Raw genomic sequence first — 27,824 nt, 5'->3', positions numbered from 1 at the left:
ACACTTACCTACACACATCTTTATATATTATATATCTTTGTGTTTTTATTCGGTTTTACCTAGGTCAATCTGTTTTTATTGTTAAAAAAATAAGGTTGATTAGTTGATTTATACCAAGGGTCCATGTTATCTTGTGCGATTTTCCCTGCAATGACTAATCCATTTATCTGGCTCGACTGATGCGCCTACCGCATATTCTGATAATTTGAACGGATAAGTTTCTACTGCGCTTGTCAACACAATAGTTGTGAGTATCATACCTTTTAATATACATTAGTAAAAATATTGTTAAACATGTTGCGAGCATTCAGACCCATAATATTTAAATCTGCACGCTAACTTGTAAACGTCACCATGCAACCAAAATCTTGCTAGTTTAGCTAACTCAGATAGCCAGCTAGTAGTAGATAGCCACATGTGAAGTCAACAAACTACAGTGTCATTGCTATTACTAACTTCTAACGTTACTTGGCCTATTTAATGTATAAATCAAATAATACCATACTGTAATTTAGTTAGCTAGTAAAGCTCACTTTATAATACTACTTGCCACTTAGCATGATTGTAGTGCATCCTCAAGGTTGCTTATCGTTAAAAATAGGCTAGCTAACGTTAGCTAGCTATGCCAAATTGCATGGCATGAGTTGAGCTCTGCAAAATTATCTTGATAGGGTTTGCATGAAAAGCCTAATAATAAAATTCCACTCCGTTTGAAATAAGCTGTAAAACAAGAAGGTGCACAATTCAGTCAATATTTAGATCTGTAACTAGCTAACATGACATTTAATCTTTGTCATACTAATAATAGGCCATATGTCCTCATTTTCATTGTCAATAACATTCCGTTTCTCCGCTCATTGTCACTGTAAGCTTAACTACTGAATTATACAATGTAAACATTCCTTTTCACTCTCTATCTACATGGTATACAAGGAATCCAGTCAAGTCCAGTTCATGACAGCTGCCAGGCAGTCTTTATTGGCTGCTGTTATCATTATGGTTTAGTCCTTTGTCCTCTCTGAGAAGTGAACGTCACATTGCAGTAGTTAAGCCTGTCAAGTCGCAGTGAAGTGGAGAACAGAGTACCTATCTGGGATTGAATGAGTTTAAATTGAGGGGCATTTCTCGAGTGAGTGCAAACCTTCAGTGGGTAATTGATATATGAATCAATGTTTGAAAATGAAATGAGTTTAAAAATAGTGACTGTACTTGAAGGTTTGGTTTAGTCTGGTTTCACATATTTTCAATGCATGTAGGCCTAACCATTTGGTGGACCATTTTAGAATGATCCATATCTTGAATAAATAACATCTACGCTAACCATGACAATATATTAACAGTATGCTGTTTGTATTTATATACTAATAACTATGCTCAATTGACTATACTGATGATTTATTGTTGTGTAGCCTACTGCTTGTAACATTGTATGTTATGGCCCATCTTGCTTATACAAGGGGAAAGAGGACTAGCCATGTTAGCTGTGGTCTGAGGCATTAGGGTGTGTGTGGGTGTGTGTGTGTGTGTGTGTGTTGAAGTGTGTGAGTCACACGCATAACTGTATAACCACATACTGTGACTAGTATAGTACAGTTTGATAGTCTACTTAAGATAAAACGTAACATAAAACGTAACAAACTGAGCAGCTCACATGGTTTGTTTACTTATCCTGCATAAGTCATGTATCAGTTTAATTTTGAGGAAATGGAAAGTAGACGAGCAGGTTTACTGTCTTTCATTTGACAATGCATAATGAAATTTCAGCTGCCATAACACTGTGGTTAGATGTGGCCTTTAGGCACAGTTCTAGGATCAGTTTATCCTCCATTAATCATAGAGGAATCATTGCAACACTGACCTTAGATCAGCATCTAGGAGCAACTGAATTATACTCAGTTAGGAATAGAAGTCGACCGATTATGATTTTTCACCACGATACCGATTATTGGAGGACCAAAAAAAGCTGATACCGATTAATCGGCCAATTGTTTTTTTTACATTTGATTATTTTTTATATATATTTGTAATAATGACAATTACAATAATACTGAATGAACAATGAACAATTTTATTTTAACCTAATATAATAAATAAATAAAATAAATTGTCTCAAATAAGGAAACATGTTCAATTTGGTTTAAATAATGCAAAAACACAGTGTTGAAGAAGAAAGTAAAAGTGCAATATGTGCCATGTAATAAAGCTAAAGTTTAAGTTCCTTGCTCAGAACATGAGAACATATGAAAGCTGGTGGTTCCTTTTAACAGAGTCTTCAATATTCCCAGTTAAGACGTTTTAGGTTGTAGTTATTCTAGGAATTATGACACGTCGACTATTTCTCTATATACCATTTGTATTTCATATACCTTTGCCTATTGGATGTTTTTATAGGCATAGTATAGGCATAGTATTGCCAGGCTATTCTCCGGAGTTGGTAGGCTTGAAGTTATAAACAGCGCTGTGCTTCAATCATTGCTAAGAGCCATTGCCAAACGCAGTAAAGTGCTGTTTGAATGAATGCTTACGAGCCTGCTGCTGCCTACCACCGCTCAGTCAGACTGTTATATCAAATCATAGACTTAATTATAATAAACACAAATAAATAAGACCGTTTGTTCATTAATATGGTTAAATAAAGAAACTATCATTTCGAAAACAAAACGTTTGTTCTTTCAGTGAAATACGGAACCGTTACGTATTTTATCAAACTGGTAGCAACCCTAAGTCTAAATATTGCTGTTACATTGCACAACCTTCAATGTTATGTCATAATTATGTAATATTCAGGCAAATTAATTATGGTCTTTACTGGGAAGAAATGGTCTTCACACAGTTCACAACGAGACAGGTGGCCCAGACTGCTGCATATACCCTGACTTTGCTTGCACTGAACGCAAGAGAAGTGTCACAATTTCCCTAGTTAATATTGCCTGCTATCATGCATTTATTTGAACTAAATATGCAGGTTTTAAAAAAAATACACTTCTGTGTATTGATTTTAAGAAAGGCATTGATGTTTATGGTTAGGTACATTTGTGCAACAATTGTGATTTTTTTCGCGATTGTGCTTTTGTTAAATCATCACATGTTTGGCGAAGGTTAAGTAGGCTGTGATTCGATGGTAAATTTAACGGGCACCGTTTTGATTATATGCAACGCAGGACAACCTAGTAATATCATCAACCATGTGTAGTTAACTAGTGATTATTTGAAGATTAATTATTTTTATAAGATACATTTAATGCTAGCTAGCAACTTACCGTGGCTCCTTGCAGCCACAAGGCCCTTTTGATGCTGCGCTCGCGTAACAGGTAGTCAGCCTGTCACGCAGTCTCCTCATGGATTGCAATGTAATCAGCATCCAAAAAGGCAGATTACCGATTGTTATGAAATCGGCCATAATTAATCGGCCGACCTCTAGTTTGGACACACCTTCAACTTCACAGTAATTGATTTCGCTTGCCTCACCCAGACAACACTGACGAGAGTGAGAGATTTACATACACACAGTGAAACTAGTTTTTCCTCTTTTTTTTTGTAGTTTAAATGTGTATTGTTGACATGTTCCCAGGCTCTTTAGTCTTTAGCCTGCCTTTTACCTCAGCACAGACTCATCCAGCCCTGACACTAACAAGCCCAAATCAGGCAAGGAGCATTACATTATATTTCTCTAGTGAATCATAAAACACGGGACGAGATGTTAAAAACTGTCCATTGTGCCAATAGATGGAATGCACTCACATGAGATTTGCCGTGATGTTGACAGAGTGACATGGGAGGTTTATTTCTTAGACTGGGGTAAGATGTCAATTTTGGGACACATCCTCAGTAGTGTGCCTTCGAATCAGTGGGTGTTTCGGCCTTTAATCACTAAACACCCTCATCAAAGGTGGCCAGCTAAAGGGTAATCAAGCCTTAGCTTGTGTCCCATGCCCAATTAAGATGTCCCACGGGACTATGCAAGGCAGGGGCGTCCTCTTCCCTGAGCCAGCCATACAGCTGACCGCATACCTCATATGCCCTCCTCAAGTTGGAGGGATCTGAATTGGGTTCTCAGGTGGGGGTGGGGGGTCATGAAGTTATAGCCCAGCAAGGGTCCTTCCGTTTGATCCAGATCCACTGGCTGCTTCTTTCAGCTGCTTGAGAAACTGCTCTGACGGTCTGCCGCAGAGCCTGTCCATGGATTCCAAGTTCTTTCAGCAACCTGATGATGGAAGAAGCCACGAATCCTCTGCATCCCACTTCAACTGGCCAGACCTTTGCATTCCAGCCACGCTGAGTTGCGTCTGCTGCCAACTCTGTGTAACGCAGTTTCTTACGCTCGTAGGCCTCTCCCATGGGACTGTGAGCTCTATGATGTACACAGCCTTTCGTGAAGGGGACCAGACACATACTGTAAACATCCCTTGACTTTTCTCCCAGTTAATATTACGGCCTAGATCAGTGACCCTTTTTTCTACATTTTAGAATAATAGCGAAGACATCAAAACAATGAACAGTCTTGAAGGCAAGGGTGGCCATTTGGATTTGTTTAACACCTTTTTTGGTTACGACATGATTCCATATGTGTTATTTCGTAGTTTTGATGTCGACACTATTATTCTACAATGTAAAAAGAAAGAAAAACCCTTGAATGAGTAGGTGTGTCCAAACCTTTGACTGGTACTGTAAATTATGAGGAACTCCACAAGGTGGTGAAAGTGAAAGGTGAAAGGTAAAGACTAGCTTGATGCTGCTTTCCAATACATATCGAGAGTCTTATTCTGGTGACATGATGATCAATGTTTTTGTTTGTCAAAACGGAACCAAAGCAATCTCGCTCTTATGTCCCTAATAATTTCATCATTTAGGTAGCCTATCTGCGAGTTGTTGGAAAGACCAGAGTGGAAAGACCAGAGTGGGCACATTCACTATACAACACATTTTGTTTGTGACAAAATTATCAGTAGCCTGGAGTTGAAAATGCAAAGGAAACCTAATTACTTGTATTTTTTATTCAGTACAATGGGAATTTAACAGCAGAAGTATTTTTTTATGTGCACTACGTCATCACGCACAGCTTTTTATCCGCAACAAGTCAATTTGATGGAAACACATTTCTGGTGGGAAAATGCACATTTAGTTTTTATGCAGAATTTCGAGTATTTGCATGAAAATCTGTAGCTTATTGGATGGAAACCTAGTTACTAACGGTAAAGTCCCATGAACTGACTAAATGAGAAGTCATAAGTGTGGCCAACCAGAGTGTGGGCCCCTCCCCCTCACTCCTTTAGTTCTGGTTCCTCTTAGTTTCTTCTTTCCCAAGAACAATATATTTTGTAAATCGACTCCGATAATCATGTTTGTCTATCTTTGTCTGCAGTGCTGTCCTCTGTCTTTGAGGTGGAACTGTTTGAGATGGGGATTTGGTCTCTGGGTCTGGGGGCCTTAGGAGCAGCCATCGCAGGGATCTTCCTGGCTAATACTGACCTGTGTCTGACCAAGGCTGCTCAGGCCTCGCTGGAATACCTGGAGGACGCAGACCTCCACTCCACTGGAGACGGTACGAGGGCACAGGTTCTCCTATTCTACCACCACATAGAAGCATTGCACAGGCCATGAATTTAGACCAACGACATGACAAACAATTGAACCAGTTTTCCAAACCTTAACCCTCGATGGTCAGTCCTTTGACTTTGTCTCAGGAAAGGTGACGTCACGGTGCAAGGCTAAAATCAGCTTCCTTCCTCGACATCGGCAGAGTTAGTCATTTACATTGATGAATTCATAAAAAAATATATATATTTCAGTCCATATGTTTACAAACAATTTAAACTTGCATCCCAAGTGAAAGATTCAATTTTTGTATTATCCTATATAGGTTATTGTAATGTGGGTAAGACCTGCTGTACTGTCCACAAGCTAAATCCTCTCCCATACATGGTAGGCTATAAAACTCCCGCTAAACACAAAACGCTTTGAGAACCCCCAGTGAAAAGCAGTCTTTAAATGCAGACCATTATAAGCCAGCCTATCCTATGCAATTTTCCCTCCGCATGTAATAAGGGCTTAATGTAAAGAGGGAACATGATGTAAAACTGTTACGCTCTCCTTACTAAGTACATTTATCCATGTGTTTAACCCAGTCTTTATACGGTGCCTTAAGAAAGCATTCTCATAACTTTTTCCACATTTTGTTTTTTTAGTTTAGTTTATTTTATTTTTACAGGGACAGTGCACATTAATCAACGTTTCAGTAAAAGTGCCGGTTTTAGCCAGCCGGCTAATTTTCAACCGCAGTCCCTGGGCAGGTTATTAAAAACAATTACAATATAGACAATAGCACCATAGACATAGCAACATAGCAACATAGGACAAGCAAGACATAGCATACAGACAGAGCAACATAGAACAAAAAGCAGCAAGACAAAATTCATAAAAGCAACAAAGTGTTGTGTTATAGCTTGAGTTTAAGATATTTTTTGTGTAACTAGCCTACACACAATACCCCATAATTTGAAAGTGGAATAATGTTTTTTATTTTTTATGTTTACAAATGATTGTAAAATTAAAATCTGATATGTCTTGAGTCAATAAGTATTCAACTTTGTAGTTATTCCATAATATTAACATAATTACGGAATTAAAATAGTCAAAAACATGTATTGTTTTTTCAGCAAGGCACTAAAGTAAACTACAAAACATGTGGCAAAGCAATACACTTTATGTCCTGAATGAAAAGTGTTATGTTTGGGGCAAATCCAAATCAACACATTACTGTGTGTACCACTCTCCAGATTTTCAAGCATAGTGGTGGCTGCATCATGTTATGGATATGCTTGTAATCAGGTACGGAGAGTTTTTCAGGACAAAAAAATAAATGTAATTGAGCTAAACACAGGAAGAATTCTAGAGGAAAACCTGGTTCAGTCTGCTTTACACCAGACACTGGGAGATGAATTCACTTTTCAGCAGGACAATAACCTAAAACACAAGGCCAAATCGACACTGTTGTTGCTTACCAAGAAGAGAGTGAATGTTCCTGAATGGCCGGGTTACATTTTTGACAAATCTAGTTGACAATCTATGGCAAGACCTGAAAATGTTTGTCTAGCAATGATAAACAACCAACTTGACAGAACTTGATGAATTTAGAAAAGAATAATGGGCAAATGTTGCACAATCCAGGGGTGGAAGAATTTACCCAGAAAGACTAACATGTATTGACGCAGGGGGTTGAACTCTTATCTAATCCAGATATATTCGTGTTGTATTTTTCAAATGTTTAAAAAAAATGTTATAATTTTTCTTCCACTTTGACATTACAGAATATTTTGTGAAGATTGTTGACAAAAAATGACATCAATTTGAATCAATACTTTGTAACACGACAAATGGCATTTCTGATGGCACTGTACATGTAACACTGCAAGCTTGGAGTTCTTCTTGGTCATTTAGTCAGGGAAAACTCTGGGCCATACATTAGGGCCCAGAGGTATTTAATGTACAGTTGAAATCGGAAGTTTACATACACTTTAGCCAACTACATATTAAACTGTTTTTATCAATTCCTGACATTTAATCCTAGATTAAAGATTCCCTGTCTTAGCTCAGTTAGGATCACCACTTTATTTTAAGAATGTGAAATGTCAGAATAATAGTACAGAGAGTGATTTATTTCAGCTTTTATTTCTTTCATCACATTCCCAGTGGGTCAGAAGTTTACATACACTCAATTAGTATTTGGTAGCATTGCCTTTAAATCGTTTAACTTGGGTCAAACTTTTTTTGGTAGCCTTCCACAAGCTTCCCACAAGAAGTTGGGTGAATTTTGGCCCATTCCTCCTGACAGAGCTGGTGTAACTGAGTCAGCTTTGTAGGCCTCCTTGCTCACACATGCTTTTTCAGTTCTGCCCACAAATGTTCTGTGGGATTGAGGACAGGGCTTTGTGATGGCCACTCCAATACCTTGACTTTGTTGTCCTTAAGCCATTTTGCCACAACTTTGGAAGTATCCTTGGGGTCATTGTCCATTTGGAAGACCCATTTGCGACCAAGCTTTAACTTCCTGACTGATGTCTTGAGATGTTGCTTCAATATATTCACATAATTTTCCATCCTTATGATGCCATCTATTTTGTGGAGTGCACTAGTCCTTCCTGCAGCAAAGCACCCCCACAACATGATGCTGCCACTCCCATGCTTCACCGTTGGGATGGTGTTCTTCAGCTTGCAAGCTTTCCCCTTTTTTCTCCAAACATAACGATGGTCATTATGGCCAAACCGTTCTATTTTTGTTTCATCAGACCAGAGGACATTTCTCCAAAGAGTATGAGCTTTTTCCCGATTTGCAGTTGCAAACCGTAGTCTGGCTTTTTTATGACGGTTTAGGAGCAGTGGCTTCTTCCTTGCTGAGCGGCCGTTCAGGTTATGACGATATAGGACTCGTTTGACTGTGGATATAGATACCTTTGTACCTGTTTCCTCCAGCATCTTCACAAGGTACTTTGCTGTTGTTCTGGGATTGATTTGTACCTTTCGTACCAAAGTACATTCATCTCTAGGAGACAGAATGCGTCTCCGTCCTGAGCGGTATGTTGGCTGCGTGGTCCCATGGTGTTTATATTTGCACACTATTGTTTGTACAGATGAACGTGGTACCTTCAGGCATTTGGAAATTGCTCCTAAGGATGAACCAGACTTGTGGAGGTCTACATTTCTTTTCTGAGGTCTTAGCTGATTTCTTTTGATTTTCCCATGATGTCAAGCAAAGAGGTACTGAGTTTGAAGGTAGGCCTTGAAATACATCCACAGGTACACCTCCAATTGACTCAAATGATGTAATTTAGCTTACCAGAAGCATCTAAAGCCAGGACATAATTTTCTGGAATTGTCCAAGCTGTTTAAAGGCACAGTCAACTTAGTGTATGTAAACTTCTGACCCACTGGAAATGTGATACTGTGAAATAATCTGTCTGTAAACAATTGTTGGAAAAATGACTTGTGTCATGCACAAAGTAGATGTCCTAACCGACTTTCCAAAACTAGAGTTTGTTAACAAGAAATTTGTGGAGTGGTTGAAAAAACAAGTTTTAATGACTCTAACCTAAGTGTATGTAAACCTCTGACTTCAACTGTATGTGCTCTGTCTAATGTATGTACTGTGTATGTGCTGTAGATGAGAAGACCATGAAGGCCAAAACTCTGTGGGAGAACACCGGAGCAGTCGTCATGGCTGTACGACGGCCCGGATGATTTTTGTGCAGAGAGGTGAAGTAGTGATTTTACTGATACTTTACAGTGTCGTCAGATATTTTAATTATTTCAGAAATGGTCTTAATTCAAGTCTATATTCCACACCATATGTTGTTATGTAGATTCCACTGTATGCATTGGGAGAAATCTGCAGGCCTAAATTACAAGTAAACAAGACCCTATCCTATTATTTAAAATTGTGCTAATTGTGTATGTAGGAGGCCTCTGAGCTGTCCTCTCTGAAAACCCAGCTTGAGGATCTTGGTGTCCCTCTGGTTGCCGTGGTGAAGGAGAACATCGGTACGGAGATCCAGGACTTCCGACCATACTTTGCTGGGGACATCTATGTAGACGTGAAGGTGAGACTGACCTGATGCTCTATGGGTGCATCTCAATAGTTTAACAAAGGCTTCCTCTCCTCCTTTCCTTCATCTGTACTGGCCTGAAAGAACTGTGAACATGTTTGAATAGATCACTACATAGGCCTGCCATGAAGGAGAGGAACTGAACAATTTGTAGATCAGTGTATGTGAGCGGAGCGAGGAAACGAGGTTCCCAAAGGTTGGAGCTCCGGCCTTCTCGCCCGCTCCAATTTCGTTCCAGTAGTACTCACTTCACGAGCTCAGGGCATGCCGGGACCAGCATGCATTTGTAATCTACTTGTGTGCTGCTATAGCCCCTTGCTTTAGCTACTGTCATGGGGTTTGCTAAATATTTTAATAAAGAATCTGAAGACACGTATCCTGAAAGCATGATGGTGTACTTACTATGTGCACATGCTAAAAGAAAGGAACGAGTTGGGTAGATAAAAGTGTGTCATTGAAGCAAAGTATTTATAAACTAAACATCAGATCTCAAACATTTAATTCAATTTTTGTTCTATCTATAAAATTGGCTATATTTGATTTTGGCATATTCTCCCATCCCAGCTGTCTGTTTTGATTGGGTTATTTTGCCTAAAAATATTTAGGCCTACCTATAGAAAAATTTAAAAACAAGTCTGCATCTTTGCCCAGCCTGGTAAGGGTGGCCAAAACAGTGTTTAGCATCCCCGGTGGCTCTGCAAGTGTGGAGAGGATATTCTCTGCTGCCGGCCGGCTCTCCAGTCACCATCGCATGAGACAGAAGCCACAGACTGGACATATTTGTGTTTCTAAAAACGAATTCAAAGGCACTAAGTCATATTTTTTGTTTAATTCTAAGTAAGTCACAGCCTATATGTGCAATTTAGACTAGAATCATTGAATACAATAGAATATGTTGTTTTTATATGCTGAGTGCTTTATGTCCCCACCAGACTTTTGTGTCATGGGTTATAGCCTTGAAATAATATAGTTTAAATAATTCATTTTCGTTCCATCTTAGGCTGTCTGTCTGGCTCCTCACCTATTTAGAGTGTTTATATGATGTTAAATATGACGTAGCCTATTTGAAATGTGCGCTTCTAACATTCACCTTTTCATGGTTATTCAAATACCTTTCTTTCAGAGCCATATAGTTTGGTTTCAATACTTCAAAACCAAATGTTAGGTCCAGGTAGTCACAAAAATGCATGGGTGTTGGTCAAATTGTGATTTTAATGATTGGAGCGGCTTAAAAAAAATATGTATTTGAGTGCGGAGCGGCAGTTGGGAAGGACAACGAGCGGAATTTCCAACAGCTCAACTTTGCTCACATGCCCTGGTGTTGATATAATATGCCCATTGTCTGTGCCTGACTTTGTGTCAAGTTTTATTTTCTCCAAGGACTGATTTGATTTGCTCGTGTCCGTTGCAGCATCACTTCTATGGCCCACTACAGAGGAAGATGGGAGGGCTGGGATTCATCCGTCAGGGGGTGTGGCAGAACTTCATGCGGGCCTGGAAGGCCGGTTACCAGGGCAACATGCTGGGGGAGGGCTTTGTCCTGGGAGGTGTGTTTGTCATCGGAGCGGGGAATCAGGTACCACGCCACACACAGGGCTTTGCATCTGGGCTCAGCCACAGCTGAGAATCATTGATTGGAGCTGTTAGACTCAAACTGCCAACACATACCGGGCACAACCACTTTATCAACTCCTTAGTAATCAGGACAATATGGATACAAACATGATTTAATGAAAACTAATGTTCAGAGAGCAGCATTGTTGGGAGCTTGTTTGGTATTATGAATGTCCCTTTTTAAATGAATGTTGTCTTTTGTCCTCAGGGTATTCTTTTGGAGCACAGGGAGAAGGAGTTTGGCAACAAAGTGGAGAATGAAGATGTTTTAGAGGCTGTGAATAGAATTGTGCCAGTGCAATAGATTTGAGTTTTTGTAAGTAGCATTAGTTCAACACTGATCAAGAGGCCTCAGACACAACTACTTGGTTATTTCCTGCATGAGAATGTGTTCTCATGTCTTACCTGGTTAAAGAGATTCTCAGTCAGGGACCTTACAGCATGCACTAAACTGTGAGAACACTTGTACATTACTCATCCTTTGGGAAAGAGAAGTATATCTACGATCGTGTGTTTCATGCTTTTATTGATGTCTCCAATGGAGTCGAACTCAACTTGAAGAATGGTTCTCTATGGCAGTGTTTCCCAACCCTGGTCCTCGAGAACGCCCAACAAAAAAGTAATACTTTTTTATTGTAACCCTGGACAAGCACACCTGATTCAACTTGTCAACTAATCATCAAGCCCTCAATGAGGTGTGTTTGTCCAGGGCTACAATGAGAATGTGTACTGTTGGGGGTACACGAGGACCAGGGTTGGGAAGCACTGCTATATTCATCTGGATTCTATGTATTTCATGTTTACCTGTGAATGAATGTGTTACCTGTTCAGGTACTCAAGCGTGACTTGTGTGTAGTCTGTGTTATTAATGAAGACCTGACTGTAAACTCGGCAACGAGGGGAGCAGGTTCGATATCCAAACACACACTGCCTCACTATGGCCAGGGTGCCTGAAACAGGTCTGTATGAGAATGCAAAGCACAATAAACCCTAGACCTCGTCACACCATCAGCCTCTTGTCTTTTCATCAGGACTTGGCTTATTGTATTGGGTGTTGCTGCCACCAGTCTTTTCACACAGGTTACTGGGTGGGGAAAAAAATACATTTTTAGAATGTTCTACATTCAGAACATCCCTTTCATGTCACACCGTTCATCTACTTATGTAGCTCTCGTTTTCTTTTTCAATCCCTCCTGTTTTTACTGGCTTTTGGACAAAGGCATTCTACGAAACAAGTAGAGTTTACCTCAGGCAATGGTTGGTGTTTGTGTACTATAGGAGGTGCTGTAGGTGACCTTGTAGGACCACTCCTTTGTTGGAAGACTGCGGTCTGTAAACATTGAGCAATGCGGAGTGTGTCTCACCCTAACGTCAGTGCCGTTAACACATTAAGCAGGGCACAATGTTGTGGAACATTCAGATAAAATACATTTTCATTTCAATCACTTTATTCTATAGCTCTGAGTAAATACATCTTACATAGTTCAGGTGTGACATAACACTTCCAATGCAATAAAACATGGAGGGGGTAAAATCAATAAGTGAATTCCAATACTGACAACTACATGGGTATTGAACAACAGTACAAGAGTTACTGTACGTGGACACACACTGACATGAAACATCCATGGAGTGTAGCGACGTCATAGATTGTCTTCCATGTTGTGCCTTCAATGTGCTGCTGAGACCATATTCTATGACATGCCGAAGCTAACCCAGAGATATATTTAACATGAAAGTTATTGCATGAGGATAACCTGGTAGATGCTAATCAAATAAAGCTTAAGCAATGACAAACTTAAGAAGCTATGCTTTTCCAACTTTATCAACCCCGTCTCTTCCTTGGCTAGGTTTGTAGCTGTGTGTGATACACAGCACATCTTTGCCTTGACTAAATGAATAGTACAATAAATCGCAAGACTTGCATGTTTATCAGCACGATCTAGCTCTAGGTTCATTTTTGTTCTAATCACATTTCCTTGACCTCCCCACCAAAAGGACCAGAAAACAACTAAATGGCAGTGATTAAATAAATAAAGCTAGCAGCTGCTGGATAACTTACTATAAACTCATCACAATAAGCTGTGACTTTGTTTATCATAGGCATTGTCAAGCACATATTTTCGATACATTTAAAAGTACCCCACACCCCCACCCTTTACATTGGTTACAACATAGCACCCAATTTTACCCAAGATACAACAGAACCCCCCCCAAAGCCCCAAGATACAATAACGATAGGGTGTCCTAATAGTAATAGGCAAGTGAATGAGTGAGTTTTACAATGGTGTCAACTTGCTCATGAAATACATGGTATTTATTATATTCAATTATGGACATAAATGTAATTAATGTGACTTGTGGAATAGCCATTTTACTCTGCATGTGTGCTTATGTACAGTACAGATGAACCAGTATCTACCAGGATTTCAATTCAGTCAATTGAAATGGAACTGCCTCCAACCCTGGTATTTACAGTTGAAAGCCATGGCATAAATGTAGCAATGTTTACTGTATGGCCATAATAACACTGTGCTGCAGTGCAGCTGATTGTCTATGGATGATTATAAAAATTTGCACTAAAAAGTATGAAGAATCTAGCCTGGTTCCAGATCTGTTTGTTATCTTGCCAAATTCTATGTTCGCTGTCACACTAAACAAGACGGCACAAACAGAATTGGGACCAGGGTATGTGGAGTCATTCCTAAAAATAGAGCAATAGAATAAAGTCTGAGGAGATTCATTCATGACCACTGACGTCCACTACAGTGAAATGTCTTGTTACAGATCCTTAAGAATCACAAATGTCTTGTTACAGATCCTTAAGAATCACAAATGTCTTGTTACAGACCCCTAAGAATCACAAATGTCTTCATTGCACGTCTCAATTAAATATCTGATTTAATTGAGAGACGTGATCTACAACTACCAAGCACAGTGGGATGGTAGGCATACCATAGAGTACCTCAGTATGAGTCATAATACCCATAAAACCTAGCGGTTAAACAGAACTGGTTCCAGTCGTTAAAATAAGGGTTGTGATTTGTGTATGCTTACGCTGGCATGATGTTTTGATAACTATGTAAATCTCTCTCGGACAATAGGGACTTTTATCAATATAGTCGCCTGCATTTACCACCGAAAACTGAAATGCTAATGTGGCTATCAAAGAACTACAAATGCCATGATGATCTGGATGAGACTGCCAAATCGAGGCAAAGTTAAATTGGATAACTATCTAATGTTAGCGTCAGCTAGAGATGACGTGAAGGAGCTTGCATCGTTTTGCATGTCGTCTACTTTGACACTAATTAGCATTTTTGAATCAGAGTAAATAGAGACGAATAGATTGATAAAAGTCACCTTGTCCGAGAGATGTACATGGTTATCAAAACTTCACGCTAGGGTAAGCCGGCACAAAACACAGCCCTTATATTAAATGTTTCTAAAATCCCCTATGAGAAAAATGAATGGTGAAAAAAAACAATTGGAACCATTTCCCTGTTTGACCGCTAGGTTTTATGGTTGTGACACAACTGTGGAGCTCTATACTGACTTTGACAGAGGAAAAGGTGATCTATAGCCTGACAAGACAGCAAACAAATCTGGTACCAGGCTAGGTGACCGAGCCTTACTAAAATCAACCAGGCCAATACTGATGGGTGGTTTTGATTAATACATTCAAAGTCAACTCTCAGAAACACAAAACCACAATGGAAATGTGTAATAGTTAGTTGGTCTTACTGCCACCTAGTGAAGAAATGGAGCACCGCACCCTGAAGTGTAAAATCTAATACCTCTCTATTTATTCGTTAAATATATACTCTATATTCCATATCCCCCGTTTTACATACCCTAGTTCGCCCACAAAGTTAAATTCAGTTGATACTGTACTACGAAATAGTCTGGTACTACTTGACCACGCATAAACAGACATATTACTACTACACTTGTCAACATCGATATATTAACATTAATATACAGGTTTGATCAAGGATGCTCCAACTAAGCCCAGTTTTTTCACACGGGAACTAAAGGTCCCAGCATTACTTCCAACTGTCATATAATTTATTGATTTATTTTACTCAAGGGTTTAAGACAGATGTTTCAAAATGTATGACCCTGGGCTGCATTTCCTAATACAACCACGGGCCACATTAAATAAGCTTGGGAGGCACATTTTGTCAGCCGGCCAGTAGTTTCAGACCCCTGGTTCTCACAGCTTTGCTTTTGTTTCATGACATTAAATTAATATTATTTGGTATACACATTACAATTAATCTAAACCTGACATTATACAGATTGGGATTCATATATGTACCCGTGCCTCTTATTGCATACATTAGAACCACCATGCGTCTAAGTCTGTATGGCAGCATATATATATATATAAGTTATTTAGTAAACACTCATCCAGAGTGACTTACAGGAGCAATTAGGGTTAAGAAACTTGCTCAAGGACACATCGGCAGATTTTTCACCTAGTCAGTCCGGGGATTCAACCAGCGACCTTTCGGTTACTGGCCCAATGCTCTTAGCCACTAGGCAACCTGCCGAAAGACCGTGATATGGGGCAGAAACATTATGCCTAGATTCTATCTTAGATAAACCTTTCTGCTGGCATATCATTGTGATCAGTGCAACTAGGAATGTGCTTATTGAAATCTCAGTAAGGAGTGCCCACGCAGTGTCATAGCATCTCTAAAGGTTTTCTTTGTAACAAAACAGACAGGGTTACTAGGGTGAGAGGGGTTGATAAGGTTATCTGGTGGGACAGTGTGTGTGTGTGTGTGTGTAAGTACACTTCCAAGGGCAGTGGTGAGAGAGGGAAGCTTTGCTCATCAACTTGGTAATGTTCATTAGGGCACACTGAAGCAATAGGTTTTACAATGATAAACAAAACCCTGGCAGATGCAAAAAGGAATTTAATAGCAAGCCAGTCTATATTGTGCTCATAAACCAACTGTTGTATTTTACTACAGACTACAGGTTGAGCCAATTTGAGGGAGTGGATATATAGCAGATTCAATTGAACTATTTTCTAATTCCAAGTCATGAATGGTTTCTGTGTACACAGCTTAAAAGGGTACGATCTCAAACACAATGGAAAAAAACAAATACACCTTGGGGAGAAAAAAATCTCTCTGGGATTGAAAACGAGGGGTGATCTAGTTTGGGGTGATTTGATAGAATTTGTCATTCAGTAACATTCAGTAATTAAACACCCACAACCCCAGGGAGGATAAACACACAAAATAGAAAGAAATAAAACCATAGTCTGTTTGTCAATGTAGCAGTATAAGATGTGTCACACTACGCAGTATAAGATGTGTCACACACACACATACATATACACACATATATATATATATATATCACACTACGCTCGCATGCGTTTCATTACTTCGAAGAGGCTTTCTCCTCGTCTCCTTTCCTGCATCTATACTGAACAAAAAAAGTGTTGGTCCCATGAGCTGAAATAAAGGATCTGCAGGAATGTCCACCAGAGCTGTTGACAGAGAATTGAAAAGGTAATTTCTCTACCATAAGCCACCTCCAACATAGTTATAGCAAATTTGACAGTACGTCCAACCAGCCTCACAACCGCAGACCACGTGTACCACGCCAGCACAGGAGCTCCACATCAGGCTTCTTCACCGGTGGAATCCTCTGAGACCAGCCATCCGGACATCTGAGGAGTTTTTCTAACTGTAATAAAGCCCTTTTGTGGGGAAACACAAATTCTAATTGGCTGGGCCTGGCTCACCAGTGGGTGGGCCTTGCTCCCAGTCATGTGAAATCCATAGATTAGGGCCTAATTTATTTATTTCAATTGACTGATTTCCTTATATGAACTTTAACTCAGTAAAATTGTTTACATTTTGCATGTTGCTTTTATATTTCAGAAAAATTTGACTGGTAGGCTTTCACCAATCATTTCAGACAATGAAGCAACTTTGTAGGACTGAGACATCAAAAATAAAAAAATAAAACATCAAAAAGCCTAGAACATCATAAACAAACAGGTAAATAAAACATATGCATAAATATAATATTCTCTTTGGCCTTACAGTTGTTCCCACTGAGCTGTAGTAGCAGGGTCCAACCAGCAGATGGGGATTATGCTTGGTGGGTGTTATTGTGTGGTCCTAAAGGCCTTTGTTGAAGAAGACAGTAGTAGTGTGGGGACTGCTTTGTAGTATCCTCTCCTGAAGATCTGTCTCCAGGCTGCTCACTGCCATAGAACTACAGAGAGAGGGGGAGGGAGAGAATATGGGCCAGAAACAGAGAGAGAAAAATACATTGATTATTAGAGAGCACAATCTCTATGTTAAAGAAAAGCAGATCCACTGTCTATAGCTAAGGTATGTAACATATGGCCATACTTTACCTCTTCTGTGGGAAGAGGGCACAGCACAGAGGAGTTGCAAACACCAGGCTGAAAGAGAGAAAAGGATGTTTGGTAAACAGTGCAATACAAGCAGTATGCGGAATACAATCGTGACGTGCAGTATTCAGAACATGTTATGATTAGTTTGCTTACAGCGCACGTCATTGAAAGAGGAAAATTAGTCCCTTAGATACTTACCACAGACCCACCAGTCCCACCTGTACTGGGGCGTTTAGGACTGGGAACCGCTGAGGAGAAAACAGAGACAGAAATTGTGAAAGCAACTCCAAGCTGAAGCAATTTTTTATGAAACCAACGGACAGTATATACAGTGCCTTGCGAAAGTATTTGGCCCCCTTGAACTTTGCGACCTTTTGCCACATTTCAGGCTTCAAACAAAGATATAAAACTGTATTTTTTTTGTGAAGAATCAACAACAAGTGGGACACAATCATGAAGTGGAACGACATTTATTGGATATTTCAAACTTTTTTAACAAATCAAAAACTGAAAAATTGGGCGTGCAAAATTATTCAGCCCCCTTAAGTTAATACTTTGTAGCGCCACCTTTTGCTGCGATTACAGCTGTAAGTCGCTTGGGGTATGTCTCTATCAGTTTTGCACATCGAGAGACTGACATTTTTTCCCATTCCTCCTTGCAAAACAGCTCGAGCTCAGTGAGGTTGGATGGAGAGCATTTGTGAATAGCAGTTTTCAGTTCTTTCCACAGATTCTCGATTGGATTCAGGTCTGGACTTTGACTTGGCCATTCTAACACCTGGATATGTTTATTTTTGAACCATTCCATTGTAGATTTAGCTTTATGTTTTGGATCATTGTCTTGTTGGAAGACAAATCTCCGTCCCAGTCTCAGTCTTTTGCAGACTCCATCAGGCTCTTACAGAATGGTCCTGTATTTGGCTCCATCCATCTTCCCATCAATTTTAACCATCTTCCCTGTCCCTGCTGAAGAAAAGCAGGCCCAAACCATGATGCTGCCACCACCATGTTTGACAGTGGGGATGAGCTGTGTTGCTTTTACGCCAAACATAACGTTTTGCATTGTTGCCAAAAAGTTCAATTTTGGTTTCATCTGACCAGAGCACCTTCTTCCACATGTTTGGTGTGTCTCCCAGGTGGCTTGTGGCAAACTTTAAACAACACTTTTTATGGATATCTTTAAGAAATGGCTTTCTTCTTGCCACTCTTCCATAAAGGCCAGATTTGTGCAATATACGACTGATTGTTGTCCTATAGACAGAGTCTCCCACCTCAGCTGTAGATCTCTGCAGTTCATCCAGAGTGATCATGGGCCTCTTGGCTGCATCTCTGATCAGTCTTCTCCTTGTATGAGCTGAAAGTTTAGAGGGACGGCCAAGTCTTGGTAGATTTGAAGTGGTCTGATACTCCTTCCATTTCAATATTATCGCTTACACAGTGCTCCTTGGGATGTTTAAAGCTTGGGAAATCTTTTTGTATCCAAATCCGGCTTTAAACTTCTTCACAACAGTATCTCGGACCAGCCTGGTGTGTTCCTTGTTCTTCATGATGCTCTCTGCGCTTTTAACGGACCTCTGAGACTATCACAGTGCAGGTGCATTTATACGGAGACTTGATTACACATAGGTGGATTGTAATTTATCATCATTAGTCATTTAGGTCAACATTGGATCATTCAGAGAGTGTACTTCCGGGTTGGAGCGAGCGGTCGCATTCGCACTTCGGTCCGCAGGTAGTATTACTTTTCATTACTTTTCATTACATTTCATTATAGTACAACGGTTTGATTTGTCTAATCTTAGCAATTTCTTCTTAGCTTCTTAGCTAGCTACATAGCCGTCTTTGTATCAAAGATAATTGCGTAATTATCGTATTTCGTCGTCCTAACGTAGTCTACTGCCCAGCAGCTAGCCACATAGCTAACGTCCACCGTATAGCAGCACTGTAGTAACTATTACACTCAACTGAACGACTTGATTAGTGTAGTGTTGGCTAGCTACATAGTTGTCTTTGCTGTCTTCGTATCCAAGATAATTGTGTAGTTTAGAGTGTGTAGTCTTAGAGTGATTATCTTAATTTACCGAGGTTAGCTAGCCAGCTATTTGTCGTCCTTAACGTAGGAGACACTAGCTAGCTAGCTAACAGCTAACAGCTAACAGCTAGCCAACGTCTACCGAATATAACTTCTGCACTCAACAACCCGGTCGCATTCCGCTTCACTCCACAGGTAGTATCACATTTTCATTTCAATTCATTACAGCATAACGGTTTGATTTGCTTGATCGTAGCTAGCTACATAGCTAGCTACATAGCCGTCTTTGTATCAAAGATAATTGTGTAGTCTAGAGCGATTTTCTAGGTTAGCTAGCCAGCTATTGTCGTTCTTTTAACGCAACGTAACGTAATCAACACTGCTAGCTAGCCAGCTAGCCCCCGAATAGCTGCACTGTAGAAACTATTACACTCAACGGAACGACTTGATTAGTGTAGTGTCAACAACGCAGCCACTGCCAGCTAGCCTACTTCAGCAGTACTGTATCATTTTAATCATTTTAGTCAATAAGATTCTTGCTACGTAAGCTTAACTTTCTGAACATTCGAGACGTGTAGTCCACTTGTCATTCCAATCTCCTTGCATTAGCGTAGCCTCTTCTGCAGCCTGTCAACTATGTGTCTGTCTATCCCTGTTCTCTCCTCTGCACAGACCATACAAATGCTCCACACCGCGTGGCCGCGGCCACCCTAATCTGGTGGTCCCAGCGCGCACGACCCACGTGGAGTTCCAGGTCTCCGGTAGCCTCTGGAACTGCCGATCTGCGGCCAACAAGGCAGAGTTCATCTCAGCCTATGCCTCCCTCCAGTCCCTCGACTTCTTGGCACTGACGGAAACATGGATCACCACAGATAACACTGCTACTCCTACTGCTCTCTCCTCGTCCGCCCACGTGTTCTCGCACACCCCGAGAGCTTCTGGTCAGCGGGGTGGTGGCACCGGGATCCTCATCTCTCCCAAGTGGTCATTCTCTCTTTCTCCCCTTACCCATCTGTCTATCGCCTCCTTTGAATTCCATGCTGTCACAGTTACCAGCCCTTTCAAGCTTAACATCCTTATCATTTATCGCCCTCCAGGTTCCCTCGGAGAGTTCATCAATGAGCTTGATGCCTTGATAAGCTCCTTTCCCGAGGACGGCTCACCTCTCACAGTTCTGGGCGACTTTAACCTCCCCACGTCTACCTTTGACTCATTCCTCTCTGCCTCCTTCTTTCCACTCCTCTCCTCTTTTGACCTCACCCTCTCACCTTCCCCCCTACTCACAAGGCAGGCAATACGCTCGACCTCATCTTTACTAGATGCTGTTCTTCCACTAACCTCATTGCAACTCCCCTCCAAGTCTCCGACCACTACCTTGTATCCTTTTCCCTCTCGCTCTCATCCAACACTTCCCACACTGCCCCTACTCGGATGGTATCGCGCCGTCCCAACCTTCGCTCTCTCTCCCCCGCTACTCTCTCCTCTTCCATCCTATCATCTCTTCCCTCTGCTCAAACCTTCTCCAACCTATCTCCTGATTCTGCCTCCTCAACCCTCCTCTCCTCCCTTTCTGCATCCTTTGACTCTCTATGTCCCCTATCTTCCAGGCCGGCTCGGTCCTCCCCTCCCGCTCTGTGGCTCGACGACTCATTGCGAGCTCACAGAACAGGGCTCCGGGCATTGAAAAGTAAATAAATAAAAACAATATGGGGATGAGGTAGGTAAAAATGGGTGGGCTATTTACCGATAGACTATGTACAGCTGCAGCGATCGGTTAGCTGCTCAGATAGCAGATGTTTGAAGTTGGTGAGGGAGATAAAAGTCTCCAACTTCAGCGATTTTTGCAATTTGTTCCAGTCACAGGCAGCAGAGAACTGGAACGAAAGGCGGCCAAATAAGGTGTTGGCTTTAGGGATGATCAGTGAGATACACCTGCTGGAGCGCGTGCTACGGATGGGTGTTGCCATCGTGACCAGTGAACTGAGATAAGGCGGAGCTTTACCTAGCATGGACTTGTAGATGACCTGGAGCCAGTGGGTCTGGCGACGAATATGTAGCGAGGGCCAGCCGACTAGAGCATACAAGTCGCAGTGGTGGGTGGTATAAGGTGCTTTAGTGACAAAATGGATGGCACTGTGATAAACTGCATCCAGTTTGCTGAGTAGAGTGTTGGAAGCAATTTTGTAGATGACATCGCCGAAGTCGAGGATCGGTAGGATAGTCAGTTTTACTAGGGTAAGTTTGGCGGCGTGAGTGAAGGAGGCTTTGTTGCGGAATAGAAAGCCGACTCTTGATTTGATTTTCGATTGGAGATGTTTGATATGAGTCTGGAAGGAGAGTTTACAGTCTAGCCAGACACCTAGGTACTTATAGATGTCCACATATTCAAGGTCGGAACCATCCAGGGTGGTGATGCTGGTCAGGCGTGCGGGCAGCGAATGGTTGAAAAGCATGCATTTGGTTTTACTAGCGTTTAAGAGCAGTTGGAGGCCACGGAAGGAGTGTTGTATGGCATTGAAGCTCGTTTGGAGGTTAGATAGCACAGTGTCCAAGGACGGGCGGGAAGTATATAGAATGGTGTCGTCTGCGTAGAGGTGGATCAGGGAATCGCCCGCAGCAAGAGCAACATCATTGATATATACAGAGAGTCGGCTCGAGGATTGAACCCTGTGGCACCCCCATAGAGACTGCCAGAGGACCGGACAGCATGCCCTCCGATTTGACACACTGAACTCTGTCTGCAAAGTAATTGGTGAACCAGGCAAGGCAGTCATCCGAAAAATGTCCATACAGTATCTCCCTTCTCAGGCTCTATGACTAGAGAGGTTGTACGGCTTGTGACAATACTCCATGCAACTCTTCTGCTGAGAAGTCTTTCAGTCCCAGGAACCATTCCACCGCATCCACAATATCTATTTCCCTGGACTTCCTCTCCACCTTGGCAGTGCCATTAATCACCATAGAAATGAAGGCCACAAAGTCCACCTTATAACCTTTAACATATCTGGGTCCTGCTGTTGAACAGCAACCCCTGCAGCCTTCAGTGAAGGCCTATCCACCACCATGGACTATTCAGGAGCACCATTCGAACCCTTTTAACTGCATATGAAATGCTCTCAAAAGCCCTGACATTAGCCACCTCATTCTCTTTCACCCTTGTTGTGCATTCCAAAGATGTGGCTTCATGGTTCACACCACAATTGCAACATGTCACATTTTCATAACTTCTAAAACACATGATATGATCTTTTCCACAAATTGAACATCTTGGCTTCTCCCTTCTGCAAACACTTGAAACATGTCCAAAAGCTTTACAATGATCACACTGCATTGGTCTTGGAACAAATGCTCTGAGTTTATACACTGCTCAAAAAAATAAAGGAAACACTAAAATAACACATCCTGGATCTGAATGAATGAAATATTCTTATTAAAAACTTTTTTCTTTACATAGTTGAATGTGCTGACAACAAAATCACACAAAAATGATCAATGGAAATCAAATTTATCAACCCATGGAGGTCTGGATTTGGAGTCACACTCAAAATTAAAGTGGAAAACCACACTACAGGCTGATCCAACTTTGATGTAATGTCCTTAAAACAAGTCAAAATGAGGCTCAGTAGTGTGTGTGGCCTCCACGTGCCTGTATGACCTCCCTACGACGCCTGGGCATGCTCCTGATGAGGTGGCGGATGGTCTCCTGAGGGATCTCCTCCCAGACCTGGACTAAAGCATCTGCCAACTCCTGGACAGTCTGTGGTGCAACGTGGCGTTAGTGGATGGATTCGAGACATGATGTCTCAGATGTGCTCAATTGGATTCAGGTCTGGGGAACGGGCGGGCCAGTCCATAGCATCAGTACCTTCCTCTTGCAGGAACTGCTGACACACTCCAGCCACATGAGGTCTAGCATTGTGCATTAGGAGGAACCCAGGGCCAACCGCACCAGTATATGGTATCACAAGGGGTCTGAGGATCTCATCTCGGTACCTAATGGCAGTCAGGCTACCTCTGGCGACCCACCGCCAAACCGGTCATGCTGGAGATGTTGCAGGCAGCAGAACGTTCTCCACGGCGTCTCCAGACTCTGTCACGTCTGTCACGTGCTCAGTGTAAACCTGCTTTCATCTGTGAAGAGCACAGGGCGCCAGTGGCGAATTTGCCAATCTTGGTGTTCTCTGGCAAATGCCAATCGTCCTGCACGGTGTTGGGCTGTAAAGCACAACCCCCACCTGTGGACGTCGGGCCCTCATACCACCCTCATGGAGTCTGTTTTTGACCGTTTGAGCAGACACATGCACATTTGTGGCCTGCTGGAGGTCATTTTGCAGGGCTCTGGCAGTGCTCCTCCTGCTCCTCCTTGCACAAAGGCGGAGGTAGCGGTCCTGCTGCTGGGTTGTTGCCCTCCTACGGCCTCCTCCACGTCTCCTGATGTACTGGCCTGTCTCCTGGTAGCGCCTCCATGCTCTGGACACTACGCTGACAGACACAGCAAACCGTCTTGCCACAGCTCGCATTGATGTGCCATCCTGGATGAGCTGCACTACCTGAGCCACTTGTGTGGGTTGTAGACTCCGTCTCATGCTCCCACTAGAGTGAAAGCACCGCCAGCATTCAAAAGTGACCAAAACATCAGCCAGGAAGCATAGGAACTGAGAAGTGGTCTGGTCACCACCTGCAGAACCACTCCTTTATTGGGGGTGTCTTGCGAATTGCCTATAATTTCCACCCGTTGTCTATTCCATTTGCACAACAGCATGTGAAATGTATTGTCAATCAGTTTTGCTTCCTAAGTGGACAGTTTGATTTCACAGAAGTGTGATTGACTTGGAGTTACATTGTGTTGTTTAAGTGTTCCCTTTATTTTTTTGAGCAGTGTATATCCCATCTGCACTTTAGTAAGGAGAGACTCCAAATAAAAAAATAAGAGATAAGACTCTTCACTTTTTCTTTAATTCACCACATGATTCATCCGAGTAGCATCAATCACTTCAGGAATATTTTTAATCTCTACCTCATCAACTTCCCACGAAGGTCCTTCTTTGGTATAATGGTGTTCGCAACCATTTATATGTGCATTCCGCCAGCTACTGTGCGAATGGATAATAATTACTCCCGCATAATTATTGTAATGACCTGACTAGATCATAAAGGAACAATTGTCCAAACTGAGGCTTGAAGTTTATGAATTGACGGTTTATTAACCCAACTTTACACAGGCTACTGTTTGGCCGTAGCCCACCCCAAGTAAATGAAAGATAACCCACAAACCAACCGTGAGCTTCTCTTGTGAAGGCCAGATGTAAGAGAGAGAACAATGGCTAAACCTGGTCTTAACTTCCAATGCTCCATCCCCCTGCCCAACACCCCTCCACGCCACTCCGCCATCCGCCAGGATGCTCGGCATCAGAACATTCCAGGCATTCCCGTGATTGGCAGATAGCAGGTTGATTGGCATGTCGGACCCCGCGAACACTGGTAAGTACAACACAACCCACTAATAGCCTAACACATAACACACAGCTTGTCTGTGCGGGTCTCTACATTATATATATTTTTTACATTAAAATTCCCACAACGTTAACCCATTTTGTTCCATTGTTGGACTTCACTGTTGTAAACTCATCTTTCTCACTAACTGTAATTTTTACGCGTTTTCAGCTTCAAACAACACTTCAGCTTCTGCCATCTCAACCTCCGTCTGTAAGCTGGCTCCCCTGCGAAACATCCTCACGATGACCTCTGATAGTGCCACACCGGTTGATGTACACAGTCCCAGTCGATCTATCCCCAGGGGTACGCGCAATGCCGTAGGGGATACTCTAAATAAAAAAATGTGATATATATTTTTCTCGCCTGAGTAGCCTCGTTTCACTGCCAAAAATAAAACGAAACCACTTAGTGTTCAGCGAAATAACAACACAATGTCAAATACATGCAGCCCAGTCAAATAATCAACATCCATCACATTAACCGTTAATCTCTTGCGGGAATTCCACTAACGGTCAGTATGTAGCCAGACATCGCTGCTGCTCATTCCGTTTGCTTGAAAATTGATAAATGGTTTAAAATAAAGCAAGGCCCCCGTCCATAGAGACTCATACCAGCTCTACTGGTAGTACTGCTACTACCAGCAGTACTACACCTGCACCTGTCGATGACACAAGTTGTTCTGCTTCCACGAGCACTTCCAATGCTAGCATCAGTAGTTCTACATTTATTGTTAGGCCAGCTAGCATGGACACTGACAGTTGTGAATCTGATGCAGCCGACGAGCTACTGCCCCCTTACCTGGGAAAGCACGAACAACAGACAGGGACGTTGGACCATTGAAGAGGCGCAAATATGATGAGAACTCCATTGATTTGGGGTTCACTTATATTGGGAGTAGTGCCTTTCCTCAGCCACAGTGTGTCTGTCATATGTGCAAAAGTACTACCTCACTGAAACCTCCACTCTTGCGCAGACATTTAGAAACAAAATATGGTCATTTGAAAAATAAGCCACTGGAGTTTTTGTGAGTGAGAATTAAGACACCATTAATAAGAAGGGGCTAGAAGCGTCTTATATGGTGAGCTACCGAGTGGCGAGGACAGGCAAGTCCCATGGCACTGTGGAAGGCTTAATTCTTCCTGCAGCCGTGGATATGGCTGGGACAATGCTGGGGGAAAAGTCCAAAAACTCTACAGACAAAGCCTTCATCAAACAACACTGTTTCACAACGCATCAGTGACATTGCAGATGTTTTGAAATAATTACTGCTCCGCATACAAGCCAGTGAATTATATGCATTACAGCTGGATGAGTCAACAGGCCCAGCTCCTGGTACATGTCCGTTACGTTTATGTGGGATCAATTAAAGAAGACATCCTCTTCTGCAAACCACTGGAAACCAGGACAACAGGATAATACATTTTTTAAGTACTGTACAGCTTTGTGACATTAAATGGACATTGGTGGTCAAGATGTGTTGGTATCTGTGCTGATGGCGCAAAAGCCATGACAGGGAGACATAGTGGAGTGATAAAGTGCGTCCAAGCAGTTGTTCCTGACGCCACTTAGGTACACTGCAGCATCCACGTAGAGGCTCTTGCTGCCAAATGAATGCTTGACAGCTTGAAATATGTTTTGGACACTATAGTGAAAATGGTTAACTTTGTTAAAGCAAGGCCCCTGAACTCTTGTGTATTTTCTTCACTATGCAATGATATGGACAGCGACCATGTAACGCTTTTACAACATACAGAAGTGCGCTGGTTATTAAGGGGTAAAGTATTGACATGTTTTTTTAAATTGAGAGACAAGCTTAAAGTTTCCTTTACTTACCATCATTTTCACTTGTCTAACTGCCTGCATGATGACGAGTTTCTCACACGACTGGCTTATCTGGGTGATGTTTTTTTCTCGCCTGAATGATCTGAATCTAGGATTACAGGGACTCTCCGCAACTATATTCAATGTGTGGGACAAAATTGAGGCTATGATTAAGAAGTTGGAGCTCTTCTCTGTCTGCATTAACAAGGACAACACCCAGGTCTTTCCATCATTGTATGATTTTTTTGTGTGCAAATTAACTCAAGCTTATGGACAATGTCAAATGTGATGTAGCGAAGCACCTGAGTGAGCTGGGTGCGCAATTACGCAGGTACTTTCCCGAAACGGATGACACAAACAACTGGATTCGTTATCCCTTTCCTGCCCTGCCTCCAGTCTACTTACCGATATCTGAACAAGAGAGCTGTCACGCCTTGGTCTTAGTATTTTGTGTTTTCTTTATTTATTTGGTCAGGCCAGGGTGTGACATGGGTTATTGTGGTGTGTTTTTTGTATTGGGGATTTGTGGGGTGTCTAATTAGTCTATGGCTGCCTGAGGCGATTCTCAATCAGAGTCAGGTGATTATCGTTGTCTCTGATTGGGAGCCATATTTAGGCAGCCATATTCTGTGAGTGTTTTCGTGGGTGATTGTTCCTGTCTTAGTGTTTGCACCAGATAGGGCTGTTTCGGTTTTCACTTTTCATTATTTTGTAGTTTCCGCTTGTATTGTTTTTTTCCTTCATTAAAATTATATCATGAATCATCATCACGCTGCATTTTGGTCCGATCCTTGTTCTACCTCTTCATCAGAGGAGGAGATAGAAGAACGCCGTTACAGAATCACCCACCACACCAGGACCGAGCGGCGTG

At 41.8% G+C, this 27,824-nt stretch overlaps 1 pseudogene across 3 annotated transcripts; it reads left to right on the top strand.

The window, feature by feature from the left end:
• The first annotated feature begins 119 nt into the window (after nt 1–119).
• LOC118366127 (peroxiredoxin-like 2A) lies at nt 120–12,221 on the top strand (annotated as a pseudogene). 3 transcript variants are annotated; one of them, XR_004821886.2, is made up of 6 exons: nt 120–247; nt 5,363–5,542; nt 9,158–9,249; nt 9,453–9,593; nt 11,011–11,175; nt 11,422–12,221. The product of XR_004821886.2 is annotated as a peroxiredoxin-like 2A, transcript variant X3 (transcript). The 3 variants fall into 3 exon arrangements; XR_004821885.1 differs by lacking the exon at nt 120–247 and adding an exon at nt 981–1,129 and having other exon boundaries at nt 9,486–9,593; XR_004821884.1 differs by lacking the exon at nt 120–247 and adding an exon at nt 982–1,129.
• The last annotated feature ends 15,603 nt before the right edge of the window (nt 12,222–27,824 follow it).

Source organism: Oncorhynchus keta, chromosome 2 (assembly GCF_023373465.1).
Source record: "Oncorhynchus keta strain PuntledgeMale-10-30-2019 chromosome 2, Oket_V2, whole genome shotgun sequence".
NCBI classification, from domain to species: domain Eukaryota; kingdom Metazoa; phylum Chordata; class Actinopteri; order Salmoniformes; family Salmonidae; genus Oncorhynchus; species Oncorhynchus keta.
Note: the sequence above shows the minus strand (reverse complement) of the source record. Positions and strands in the feature narration are given on the sequence as shown.